Below are 14,532 nucleotides of genomic sequence, written 5' to 3'. Positions count from 1 at the left end.
TTTCACATTGGAGACTGGATCCAGCGCTTAGAAGAAAGGTGTCTTGAGCATCTCTCCCCACTTTTTAAAACAAAGAAGCAGCAATTTGGGGCTGGACACGTCTGTCTACAGGATTTATTATTAATAAGAGATGGCTGAAGTAGTCCTGTTAGGCTCAAACATCACCCAGCACACCCTTCTTCAGTCTCCATAAGCAGAGGGCCAGGGGCAGGGTGGGGGGAGGAGAGAGAGGGAGGGGTAGTCATTGGATACCTGGGTTGCTGGTGTCTTCCCCTCCTCTCCCTGGAGCTGGGTTAGCCATTCAGATTAGCCCGTGTGCTATCTGGCTGGGGCTTGGATGGATGGAGAAGTGAATAGCGACAGGTGACAGGGAGAGGGGACACTTCGGTGCATCCATCAGTCATTTCCCACAGGTTGGGGGGCATGGGGAAGGTGAATGGCCATGAGCTGCCTTACCCATGGTCTCCCAAGAGGGAAACCTGCAGGTGAAGAGGCCCCATAGGCCATAGGCTGTGGGCATAGAGTTGGGGCCATCGCTGAGTGGGGGTGTCAGGTATAGACCTGAAAAAGGAGCACAATAGGGAACTGAGGAGTGGGGCAACCCTGCGGTGCACCCACAGGACAGTTGGCATCTCGATGCCTACCACACCAGGTACATGCACAGCTAGAGAGGAGATGGCCTCTGCTAAGAGGAACTTTCCCCCTAATTTCTCCTTCCTGACCCTGTGAAAAAGAGAAAAGGACTTTGGCCAGGAAAGTGGTGAGGAGTCCAAGGGCAGACCATGCCTCTTCCTGCTCCCTCGAGTTCAATCCAGGCCCTGCCCAGGAGCGAAAGGAGTTAGCCTTCAATTAGATGGACCAGCTTAAATGAGGCCAGGCCTTTAATAAATTAAAGTGACAGGAACATTAGAAGATCTGCCCAAGATGCTATTAAGAAACAGGAAAAGGAGAATCAACATAGTTCATCTAGAAGCAACGATGAGAGAAAGAAACTGGTTTGTTTGTATTCCTGTGGCTTGCTCAATAAGCAACTGATACATGTAAACAGAGAAATTAATGAGAAAATGGTCTTATTGCCAGAGTATGGGTCTGGCACATTAGAGATGGCCCTTCGTTTGAATCTGAGTAGACCTGGGTCTGCTTTGACCAATAGAGTATGGAAGAAAGGACCCTATAATGGTTCCAAGTCCTTTAAAGAGGACTGGCAGCTTCTGCCTTGGTCTCCTGGAACCCTGAGCTGCCATGTGAGAAGTCCAACTATGGTGAGGTCACCATGTTGGAAGGAAGTCCAAGCCAGCAATATAGATGTGTGGGGAGGAGGCAGGCGGGGATCAGTCAGCCTCCAATTGTTCCAACTCCTGGGCATTACAGTCATCTCAAATGAAGCCTCAGACCCCCTAGAGAACAGACAGATTGGGACTTCCCTAGTGGTTCAGTGATTGGGAGTCGGCCTTCCGATGCAGGGGGAGTGGCTTCAATCCCTGCTTGAGGAACTGGGATCCTACATGCTGCAGAGCAACTTAGTCTGTGAGCTGCAACCACTGAGCCAGCATGCTCCAGAGTCCCTGCTCCACAACAAGAGAAGCCTGTGTACCGCAACAAAGACCCAGCACATCCAAATAAATAAATAATGAAATTGTTTGCCACTAAAAAAAATATTAAAAAGAGAGAGAGGAGAGAGAAGTTGTACCCACTGTACTCTACTTGATTTCGTCATTGTTGAATTATGAAATAAAATAATAACAGAGTATTTGGAGGCAGTTGTCATGCAGCAATGGAGGCTTCAGGGAAATAAGGAAAGGTGATGAGACAGTGTTTGGGGAAAGTCTCCTAGACCAGGAAGTCACAGAAGGCCTCTCTGTGGAGGTGACCTTTATCGTGAAGTTACAGTCATGCGACAATTACTCCAAAGTGGGACAAGAGCCCTTCAAACAGAAAACACAGCTGATGCAAAAGCCTGGAAGGAATCCCAGTGTGGCTGGAGCCTGAAGGGCAAGAGAGGAAGGCCCGTGAGATGTGATGTTAGAGGTAGGCAGATCGTGAAGGGCTTTGCAGGGTAAGGAGTTTGAGTTTTGTTATAAGGTGAAGGGAAACCACTGGAGGGGTTCAAGCAAGGAAATAAAGCGATAGTCTGCACATTTCTTGAAAGCTCACTCTGCCTTCTGTGTGGAGAATGGACTCCAGGGGCACAAGACCAGAGGTACAAATACCACTGAGAAGGCCAAAGAGAGTTTGGTCTTAATTATGCATGTGAGCTGGTTACCCTGATCATTCATTCATTCCTGAACATTTTATGAGTCTACTAGGACCAGGCATTTTGTAATGGATACATATGTGAAGGGGCAAAATATATTAGCATATGGAAGTCTTTCCAGTTCAGTTCAGTTGCTCAGATGTGTCCGACTCTTTGCGACCCCATGGACTGCAGCACACCAGGCCTCCCTGTCCATCACCAACTCCCAGAGTTTACGCAAACTCATTTCCATTGAGTCCATGATGCCATCCAACCATCTCATCCTCTGTCATCTCCTTCTCCTCCCACCTTCAATCTTTCCCAGTATTAGGGTCTTTTCAAATGAGTCAGCTCTTCACATCAGATGGCCAAAGTATTGGAGTTTCAGCTTCAGCATCAGTCCTTCCAATGAATATTCAGGATTGACTTCCTTTAGGATGGACTGGTTGGATCTCCTTGCAGTCCAAGGGACTCTCAAGAGTCTTCTCCAACACCACAGTTCAAAAACATCAATTCTTCGGTGCTCAGCTTTCTTTATAGTCCAACTATCACATCCATAGATAACTACTGGAAAAACCATAGCTTTGACTAGATAGATCTTTGCTGGCAAAGTAATGTCTCTGCTTTTTTATAAGCTGTCTAGGATGGACAGGGAGGCCTGGCATGCTGCAGTCCATGGAGTTGCAAAGAGTCGGACATGACTGAGCAACTGAATTGACTGACTGACTGACTAGGTTTGTCGTAGTTTTTCTTCCAAGGAGCAAATGTCTTTTAATTTCATGGCTGCAGTCACCATCTGCAGTGATTTTGGAGCCCCCCAAAATAAAGTCTTTCACTGTTTCCACTATTTCCCCATCTATTAGCCACGAAGTGATGAGACCAGAGGCCATGATCTTAGTTTTCTGAATGTTGAGTTATAAGCTGACTTTTTCACTCTCCTCTTTCACTTTCATCAAGAAGTTCTTTAGTTCCTCTTCACTTTCTGCCATAAGTGTGGTGTTATCTGCATACCTGAGGTTATTGATATTTCTCCTAGCAGTTTTGATTCCAGCATGTGCTTCATCCAGTCCAGCACTTCTCATGATGTACTCTGCATATAAGTTAAGTAAGCAAGGTGACAATATACAGCTTTGACGTACTCCTTTCCCAATTTGGAACCAGTCTGTTGTTCCATGTCCAGTTCTAACTGTTGCTTCTTGACCTGTATAAAGATTTCTCAAGTGGCAGATCAAGTGGTCTAGTATTCCCATCTCTTGAAGAAATTTCTGCAGTTTGTTGTGATCCACACAGTCAAAGGCTTTGGCATAGTCAATAAAGCAACAAGAGATGTTTTTCTGGAACTCTCTTGCTTTTCTGATGATCCAACAGATGTTGACAATTTGATCTCTGGTTCCTCTGGCTTTTCTAAATCCAGCTTGAACATCTGGAAGTTCACAGTTCATGTACTGCTGAAGCCTGGCTTGGAGAATTTTGAGCATTACTTTACTAGCGTGTGAGATGAGTGCAATTGTGTGGTAGTTTGAGCATTCTTTGGCATTGTCTTTCTTTGGGATTGGAATGAAAACTAACACTTTCCAGTCCTGTAGCCACTGCTGAGTTTTCCAAATTTGCTGGCATATTGAGTACAGCACTTTCACAGCATCATCTTTTAGGATTTGAAATAGCTCAACTGGAATTCCATCACCTCCACTAGCTTTGTTCGTAGTGATGCTTCCTAAGGCCCACTTGACTTCACATTCCAGGATGTCTGGCTCTAGGGGAGTGATCACACCATCGTGATTATCTGGGTCGTGAAGATCTTTTTTGCACAGTTCTTCTGTGTATTCTTGCCACCTCTTCTTAATATCTTCTGCTTCTGTTAGGTCCATACCATTTCTCTCCTTTATTAAACCCATCTTTGCATGAAAACTTCCCTTGGTAAATTTTCTTGAAGAAATCACTAGTCTTTCCCATTCTATTGTTTTCCTCTATTTCTTTGCATTGATCACTGAGGAAGGCTTTCTTATCTCTCCTTGCTATTGGGAACTTGCATTCAAATGGGAATATCTTTCCTTTTCTCCTTTGCCTTTCACTTCTCTTCTTTTCATAGCTGTTTGTAAGGCCTCCTCAGACAGCCATTTTGCCTTTTTGCATTTCTTTTTCTTGGGGATGGTCTTGATCCCTGTCTCCTATACAATGTCATGAACCTCAGTCCATAGTTCTTCAGGCACCCTGTCTGTCAGATCTAATCCCTTGAATCTATTTGTCACTCCTACTGTATAACCATAAGGGATTTGATTTAGGTCAAACCTGAATGGTCTAGTGGTTTTACTTACTTTCTTCAGTTTAAGTCTGAATTTGGCTAAGGAGTTCATGATCTGAGCCACAGTCAGCTCCCAGTCTTGTTTTTACTGACTGTATAGAGCTTCTCTACCTTTGGCTACAAAGAATATAATCAATCTGATTTCAGTATTGACCGTCTGGTGATGTCCATGTGTGGAGTATTCTCTTCTGTTATTGGAAGAGGGTGTTTGCTATGACCAGTGCGTTCTCTTGGCAAAACTCTGTTAGCCTATGCCCTCCTTCATTCTGTACTCCAAGGTCAAATTTGCCCATTACTCCAGGTATTTCTTGACTTCCTATTCTTTGGCATTCCAGTCCCCTATAATGAAAAGGACATCTTTTTTGGGTGTTAGTTCTAGAAGCTCTTGTACGTCTTCATAGAACCGTTCAACTTCAGCTTATTCAGCGTTACTGGTTGGGGCATAGGCTTGGATTACTGTGATATTGAATGGTTTGTCCTGGAAACGAAGACAGATCATTTTTTGTTTTTGAGATTGCATCCAAGTACTGCATTTTGGACTCTTTTGTTGACTATGATGGCTACTCCATTTCTTCTAAGGCATTCTTGCCCACAGTAGTAGATACAATGGTCATCTGAGTTAAATTCACCCATTCCAGTACATTTTAGTTCACTGATTCCTAAAATGTTGATGTTCACACTTGCCATCTCCTGTTTGACCATTTCCAATTTGCCTTGATTCATGGACCCAACATTCCAGGTTCCCATGCAATATTGCTCTTTACAGCATCAGACTTTACTTCCATCACCAGTCACATCCACAACTGGGTGTTATTTTTGCTTTGGCTCCTTCTCTTCATTCTTTTGGAGCCAGTTCTACACTGATCTCCAGTAGCATATTGGGTACCTACCGACCTGGGGTGTTCATCTTTCAGTGTCCTATCTTTTTGCATTTTCATACCGTTCATGGGGTTCTCAAGGCAAGAATACTTAAGTGGTTTGCCATTCCCTTCTCCAGTGGACCACATTTTGTCAGATCTCTCCACCATGACCCATCTGTCTTGGGTGGCCCTATATGGCATGGCTCATAGTTTCATTGAGTTAGACAAGGCTGTGTTCCATGTGATCAGATTGGTTAGCTTTCTATGACTGTGGTTTTCAGTCTGTCTGCCCTCTGATGGAGAAGGATAGGAGGCTTATGGAAGCTTCCTGATGGGAGAGACTGACTGAGGGGGAAACTGGGTCTTGTTCTGATGGGCAGGACCATGCTCAGTAAATCTTTAATCCAATTTTCTGTTGATGGGCGGGGCTGTGTTCCCTCCCTGTTATTTGAGGGAGGCCAAACTGTAGTGGAGGTAATGAGGATAATGGCGACCTCCTTCAAAAGGCCCCATGCATGCACTGCTACGCTCAGTGCCCCCAACCCTGCAGCGGGCCACCATCAACCCACGTCTCTACCAGAGACTCCTGAAAACTCACAGGCGAGTCTGGGTCAGTCTCTTTCCTCAGTGAGGAAATTGGGAGAGAGAGCTCGGTTCCACTGTGTCATTCAGGGACGGAGGCTCACTCCTGTCATGTAGTGGCCATCTTCCAGAGCCTCAGAGCTTTGCTGATTTTATATCTTCTTTCATGAAGTGTTTATTCAAAATTTTTCTTCTTCTTCACTATTGTTTTCCTCTTCCCACTGGCAAAAAGACATAATCTTTTGTTATATATGGCTATAAAATCAATATAATGAAGTCACGAAAGATGGATACTATATTATTTCCCAAGATGAGTCCACTGTTCGTCTTGCTGGGGTTTCTCCTTTGCTCTTGGATGTGGGGTATCTCCTCAAAGACTTTCCAGTTTCCCACTTACTGAAGAAAATCCCATTTTGGAAGAAAGAAGCATAAAGAAAGAGGTCTTAGTTAGAAAGGCTAAGACGTCTACCTGAGAACCAAGAGAGAGAAGGCACGATGGGAGAGGGAAATAAAAGACATCAGGGTGAGAGCTAGAGAAGAAACTTGGTGTTCTGCTTGGGGCTTCTGATGGTAAGTATGGGATGTGAAGGAAGTGACTTGGGAAATGTTGCTACACTACTTTGCTAATGTTGAAGGCCCTAACTTTTTGTTTTGCTTTGGTTTCTTAGCTCTGCGGCTTGTGGCATCACAGTTCCCCCACCAGGAATTGAAACTGAGCCCCTGGCAGTGGAAACACAGAGTCCTAACCACTGTCCTGCCAGAGAATTCCCAAAGATGCTAGTGTTCGTGTCTTTAAATTTTATTTATTTGTTTATTTATGTTTGGCTGCCCTGGGTCTTCATTGCTTTCTCTAGTTGCAGTGAGCAGGGGCTACTCCCTAGTTGCCGTGGGCAGGTTTCTCATTGCAGTGGCTTCTGTTGATGCAGAACACAGGCTGTAGGCATATGAACTTCAATAGTTGTGCGTACAGGTTTAGTTGCCCTAGCACATGTGGAACCTTCCTGGTCCAGGGATCTAACCTATGTCCCCTGTATTGGCAGGCAGATTCTTAAACAATGGACCACCAGGGATGTCCAGCCCTAATGTTCTTAGGCAGAAGCAGAGTTCAGTGAAAAACCTGGATTAGCTGGGTTGTACAGAGGTGTATATATAAGGCTTCTTATATATATAGACATCCATATAGATATATCAGTTCAGTTCAGTTCAGTTCAGTCACTCAGTCGTGTCCAACTCTTTGCGACCCCATGAATCGCAGCACGCCAGGCCTCACTGTCCATCACCAACTCCCAGAGTTTACTCAAACCCATGCCCATTGAGTCAGTGATGCCATCCAGCCATCTCATCCTCTGTTGTCCCCTTCTCCTCCTGCCCCCAATCCCTCCCAGCACCAGGGTCTTTTCCAATGAGTCAACTCTTCGCATGAGGTGGCCAAAGTACTGGAGTTTCAGCTTCAGCATCAGTCCTCACAATGAACACCCAGGACTGATCTCCTTTAGGATGGACTGGTTGGATCTCCTTGCAGTCCAAGGGACTCTCAAGAGTCTTCTCCAACACCACAGTCCAAAAACATCAATTCTTCGGCACTCAGCTTTCTTCACAGTCCAACTCTCACATCCATACATGAACACTGGAAAAACCATAGCCTTGACTAGATGGGCCTTTGTTGGCAAAGTAATGTCTCTGCTTTTTAATATACTATCTAGGTTGGTCATAACTTTCCTTCCAAGGAGTAAGCGTCTTTTAATTTCATGGCTGCAGTCACCATCTTCAGTGATTTTGGAGCCCCCAAAAATGAAGTCTGACACTGTTTCCACTGTCTCCCCATCTATTTCCCATGAGGTGATGGGACCAGATGCCATGATCTTAGTTTTCTGAATGTTGAGCTTTAAGCCGACTTTTTCACTCTGCTCTTTCACTTTCATCAAGAGGCTCTTTATTTCCTCTTCACTTTCTGCCATAAGGGTGGTGTCATCTGCTTATCTGAGGTTATTTATATTTCTCCTGGTAATCTTGATTCCAGCTTGTGCTTCTTCCAGCCCAGTATTTCTCATGATGTACTCTGCATTTAAGTTAAATAAGCAGGGTGACAATATATAGCCTTGAAGTACTCCTTTTCCTATTTGGAACCAGTCTGTTGTTCCATGTCCAGTTCTAACTGTTGCTTCCTGACCTGCATATAGGTTTCTCAAGAGGCAGGTCAGGTGGTCTGGTATTCCCATCTCTTTCAGAATTTTCCACAGTTTGTTGTGATCCACACAGTCGAAGGCTTTCGCGTAGTCAGTAAAGTAGAAATAGATGTTTTTCTGGAACTCTCTTGCTTTTTCGATGATTCAATGGATATTGGCAATTTGACCTCTGGTTCCTCTGCCTTTTCTAAAACCAGCTTGAACATCTGGAAGTTCTCGGTTCACGTATTGCTGAAGCCTGACTTGAAGAATTTTGAGCATTATTTTACTAGCGTGTGAGATGAGTGCAATTGTGCAGTAGTTTGAGGGCTATATAAAAAATAGATACATAGGGCTATATATTTCTATATAAAGAGATATATATATATAGGGCCAGGGCTTCTATATTTTTCTGTATATACAGATATATATAGGGCTAGGGCTTCCCAGGTGGCACTAGTGTTAAAGAACTCCCGTCCAATGCAGGAGACATAAGAGACTCAGGTTCAATCCCTGGATTGGGAAGATCACTTGGAGGAAGGCGTGGCAACCCACTCCAGTATTCTTGCCTGGAAAATCCATGGACAGAGGAGCCTGGCAGGCTACAGTGTATTGATTTACAAAGAGTCGGACACAACTGAAGTGACTTAGCACATGCATACACACACATACAGAGACAGTTAAGATATTTTCCCTGACCCTAAAAAGAGAGTCAAAGGAATCAGATACACACAGATGATCACAATAGAAGGGGAAAAGTCCATGTAGATTCAGTAAATGCAGATGGAGTGCTATTAAAGAAGTCTGAACCAATTTACACATGGGGGAAATCAGGGTCAGATTGGCAAAGGCAGTGACATTGAGGAATAGGCCAGATTGAGTGTGGGGAGATGGCTGGGGAACCCATTAACAGGTTGGAGAAAACCCATTAACAAAGCCCCAGGGTAGAAAAGCCAGGGGTTTTCAAGTGGTTCAGCGTAGCTGATGTGATGCCTAAGGTACCAGTAGACAGAAAAGGCAGGAAGGGGAAGGTGGGCTGGACCCCAGACACCATCCTAGGGAATTAGGACTTTGCAAAGCAGTGGGAGGCACTGAAATATTTTAAGCATGAGTGTGGCATGATCTTGGCACTCAAGGTTGAAAGAAAACTTAGAAATAATCCATTTCTGTCTCCTTATCTTGCAAATGAAGAAGCTGAGACCCAAGGATCAAACTGGATGTCCTGCATTGCAAGCAGATTCTTTACCCTCTGAGCCACCAGGGAAGCCCAGAAGCTGAGGCCCAGGTGTGTCCAAAGCTATCAAAGTTAAGTGAGCCGGAATTTCATGACTGACCTGTGACTGGAATGGATTTGAATCCAGATCTGAATCCAGAACCTGTGCTGTCTACCCCTCACCATATCATCTCGTCTCAGGATGGAGCACAGAGGAGAGGAGGCAGGGAGGCAAACGGTGTCTGCTCCAAATCTGAGAAGCAGGCCAGACATCTATGAGGTGGGTCCACAGAACAGGCCCCTCCGCACACTCTGGTGGGAAACCAAGGCTCCAGACAGGGCGGTGACAGGACAGGGCTGTGGTGTGGAAAGATGGTTCTGTCAGCACCAAAGCCCAGCAGCTGTTTTTTCTAGAGAAAGCTGAACCTCCCCTTTCCTGAGGGGAGCCTGGAGCTCCCCTCCCGGCCCCCCACCGCCCACCCAACATTGGCTGTGACTGAGGCAGATGAGAGCCTGGTCCCTGCTGGCTGCCTGTGGGCCCCACCTCACAGGCCATGGGGCTCCAGGCCAACAAGATGGCATGTTTCTAGTTTCTGAGGTAACTTTGTTACCATAGAAACCACCAGGCAGGGAGGAGGGTCAGGGCTTCCCCACAGAGCTGGGCAACCCCCACCCCCTCCCCACCGCCTCCATTTCTCTCACTTGAGAGGGCGTCACCTGGATGACAGGCAGAGGGTCCAGCTCCCTGTCCTCATTGGACTCAGAATAGGAGAGACCCCCCACCCCCACCCCACTCCCGACCCCTATCTCGAAGTCTCCCCCTTCTTCTCTCCCCTCTAAGGCCCCTCTCCCACCCACCCAGCCGTCAGCCAGGGTCCCCCATGAGTCACCGTGTGGGCCGCTCGGTAACGCGAGCCTCCGCACTCACAGCCGGGCCAGCAGCGCTGGTTGTTTACAGACATGTGATTGCTTGACGCCCCCAGCGGGGCCTGAGGTTTAGACTGTAACTGTGATATCCTCCCCTCCTTGAGCTCTTGATCCCTCTCAAAGCCGACTCTGCTACAGCCCTCTTTCTGAAGCCTGTGAAGTCTTCTCGTTTGCCAGACAAGCTGGAAGGAAGTACTGAGACGGTGAGAAATCTGCCCAGGGAATTCCAGCCCCAGAGTCTCTGGAGGGTCTGGGGGGCCCGACAGCTGGCCGCGGCTGCCACGCAGGGTGAGGCAGAGGCCGAGGCCTCGCAGGCTCTGATCTGCTTGTGGACCGGAGGGCCGGCCCTGCGGGGTCATGGAGGGCGTCACTCAGGAGGGAGGAGGGCCCAGTCAGAACCTGAGGGTGGGGAGTGCCCAGGGGCTACTGAGAAGGACTGAGTAGCCCATCAACATGAAATGCACCCTCTCACCAGGCCGGGGGAGGTAAGGAGCAGGTAGGACTCTTCCCTCACGACCACGTCCTGAGTTCAAATCCAGGAAACTCTGGGTGTCTTTGGGATCCTTCTTTAGAAACCAGTCCTGGCTAATGGAGATTAGCTCCAACACAGAGGCCCCACCTGGGCTATTTCACTGAGACCATTCATCTTCATGTCCGTGTAGATTGTCCTGCTGTCTCAGTCCTTCTCCCCTAAGGAAATAACATTTCGCATCCTCTTAGGAAGAGATGAATTGCTGGGAATCCCTGGCTGTCCAGTGGTTAAGATTCAGTGCTCTCACTGCCAGGGGCCTGGGTTTGATCTCTGGTCAGGGAACTAAGGTCTCACAAGACACGGCAGCATGCAAACACACCAGGCACAAAGATACAAAGATAAGTTATTAGGTAGCAAGTGACTCTTAACACCGACGGCATTACCGACTCGATGGACCTGAGTTTGAGCAAGCTCCGGGAGCTGGTGGTGGACAGCGAGGCCTGGCGTGCTGCAGTCCATGGGGTCGCAAAGAGTCAGACACGGCTGAGCAAATCTGAACTGAACTGAACTCTTAACACCAGGTATAAACCTCGCTTCTATGAGAACTTGCTTCAGTAACCTGGAATCTCGTGCTCAACCAGTAATGGCCCACCTTTCTGAGAACAACCAGGCAGCAGCTGCCTCACTCCACTGACTGTGGTTCTAGAAGGTCAACCATTCCTAAACCCTCTGAAAGCTGACCCTTTGCTGCACTCCTCAATTCCCCAAAGCCTGTGAGAGATGACCCCTCTGCCTTGCTCAGAGACTGCCTTGCAAGAACAGCTCTCCCATGCTGTCCACAGCAAGCAGTGGACTCAAAGACTCTTGTTTCAGGTAGTGAGTGGTCACATTTTCCTTTAAAACTGCACCCCCACTCCAAATCTTTCTTATAACCTATTACATATTCCTCCAAAGTCTAGAGGACGAACAATACATTTTTTTCTAGCTTTGGTATAAAGTTAGCCTAAGCTGGGGCCATAAGGCCTTCCTTCTTATCCTCTGCCCTCCCCACAACATCCCAGCTCCATCCTGAACCCACATGGAGCATCCACAAGACAAATAGACTTCTCTTTTGATAAAGTGGATCACTTCCTTTGGTATAATTTTTGCCATGTTTCATTATGTCAAAAGACCCCCTCCTTTCACCCCACCAGGCAAGAAGATGGGGAGAAAGGTAGAGGTGGAGGAGACTTCCTGATATCAAAATGAGATCATAACATACTCATTATGTTATAACTGGCTTCTTAAGCCTAATACGCTATAGAACTTAATATGTTCCCCCACAACAATAGATATTATTCTACAAAATGATTTTTTAAGCACTGAATTGCTTTAGAGGAAGATGTGACCACTCATTGTCTGAAACAAGAGTCTGAGTATACTATTGTTTGCTTTGCATCACTTGGATATTCCATTATTCAACAAATTGAACTGTTGTTGGATATTTAATTTCTTTTTGTTGTAATAAACAGTGCCATGGTGAACATTCTTGTGGATGTGTCTTTGGGTGTAAATCTTTCTCATCTTAAATATAACAATAGCCAGCCTAAGTTAAACTCAGCTTTCAATGGCTTGTTCACCCTCCAGGTGCCTCTCTATCCCAGCCTCATCCTTCAGAGTCACATGTTTTGTGAGTTGTCAAGGACAACCCACTCCAGTATTCTTGTCTGGAGAATCCCATGGACGGAGGAGCCTGGTGGGTCCATCGTGTCGCAAGACTCAGACGTGACTTAGTGACTGCAACACCACTACATCTTCAGTCTCTTTCTTGGCCTTTCTACCCACCGCCATGACACAGCCCCGCAAAAATGACTCCAGGGATTTCTGTGGTGCCATCAGTGTCCAGTTTTCACCTTACCTAACAGCACACACTATTCTGAGAATTAAATTCCCAGGCCTTTCCTCAGCCTACCAGCCTCCACGAGGTTGGATGCCTGCCCACCTCTCCATCCTCATTTCAAGCCATGTTCCCTCTTTTTCTGGAGCCCAACATACTTGCCTTGTCTTAGTTCTGGGGGTGTTTGATGCCCCCATCAGTGCTGTTGCTCATGCTGTTTCCTCTGCCAGGAAATCTATGTCTCCGCCCCCCATCCACACCCAACTCCTCACCCTTGCTGAGTAATACACACACATCATCCACCACTCAGCTCAAAGACACTTCCTCAGGAAAGTTTCCCAAACACCACTCCCCATCAAACCAGGTCTAGCCCACCATTAGAGGCTTATGGAGCACTGCCTACTAGCATTAATCACTGTATTCTTCTTTTAGAAATATTTGATTATTTATTTGGCTGCATTGGGTCTTTGTTGCAGCATGCAGGCTTCTCTCCAGCTGCGGTGCACAGGCTCAGTTGCCCTGTGGCTTGTGGGATGTTAGTTCCCTGATCAGAAATTGAACCTACATTCCCCTACATTGGAAGGCACCAAGGAAGTCCTATGAATCACCATGTTCTGAAAAATAATTCTATAATTTCATGTACTGGGTTGGTAAGAGAAAGCTTTTTGGCCCACTCAATGTAATATTTAATATCATTTTAAATGCATATATTTAAAATTAATTTATTATCACAAATAATATACCAGTTTACTTTGCCCTTTAAAAACATAGTATTTTAGAGCTTTATTTGCCCACTGACCATCTCCTCTCCCAAGTCTCGGTCCCTGCCTCCCCCACTCCCTGGATAACACCACTGTTAGAAGCTTAATATGATCAGTATAGGGGTCCAGAACTTGGTTCTGAAGCCAGACTGCTTAGATTTGATTCCCAGTGCTTCTCCTTCCTAAGTGGGTAAGACTAAGCAAATTACTTAACCTCAGTTCTATCATCTGTAAAGTAAGGATTAATAATAGCAAATAATAGTGTAGGATTAAGATTCACATAAGGTGTTCCTTGTTAAATAATTGGGGTAGTGCCAAGCTTGTAGTAAGTGCTGGATAGATGTTAGCTATTACTGTCAGTGATAGTTAATTTTATGTGTCAACTTGACTGGGTCATGGAGTACCCAGATATTTGATTAAACACTATGTCTGGATCTGTCTGTGAGAGGGTTTCCAGATGAGATTAGCATTAATTGGTAGACTAAGTAAAGCAGATGGCCTTCCCCAATGTGGATGCGTACGTGCATGCTCAGTTGCTCAGTTGTATCCAACTCTTTGCAACCCTATGGACTGTAGGCTGCCAGGATCCTCTGTCCAGGGGACTCTCCAGGCAAGAATACTGGAGTGGGTTGCCATTTCCTCTTCCAGGGGATCTTCCTGACCCAGGGATTGAATGGATGTCTTGCGTCTCCTGCATCTCCCGCATTGGCAGGTAGATTCTCTACCCCTGAGCACCTGGGAAGCCCCCAAAGTGGATGAGCATCATTCAATCCACTGAGGGCCTGAATAGAACAATAAAGCGGAAGAGGGGAGAATTTACTCTCTCTGCCTGACTGAGCTGGGACACTGATCTGAGACTTAGACCATCCTTGTGCCTCATTCTCAGGTCTTCAGACTCAGACTGGAACTGTGCCAGGCTTTTCTAGGTCTACAGCATGCAGACAGAGCAGCAGATCATGGGATAATTGCCTCCATAATTGCAAGAGTCAATGTCTTACAGTAAGAGTATCTGCCTATCTATTGTCTATCCATCCTATTGGTTCTGTTCCTCTGGAGAATCCTAACAGTCTGCAAAATATGGATAACATTTAGTATTGACTTGGTGTGTACTTTAAAAATATAAACATAAATGTCATCAAAT

This window comes from Muntiacus reevesi, chromosome 7 (genome assembly GCF_963930625.1).
Source record: "Muntiacus reevesi chromosome 7, mMunRee1.1, whole genome shotgun sequence".
NCBI classification, from domain to species: Eukaryota; Metazoa; Chordata; class Mammalia; order Artiodactyla; family Cervidae; genus Muntiacus; species Muntiacus reevesi.
Note: the sequence above shows the minus strand (reverse complement) of the source record.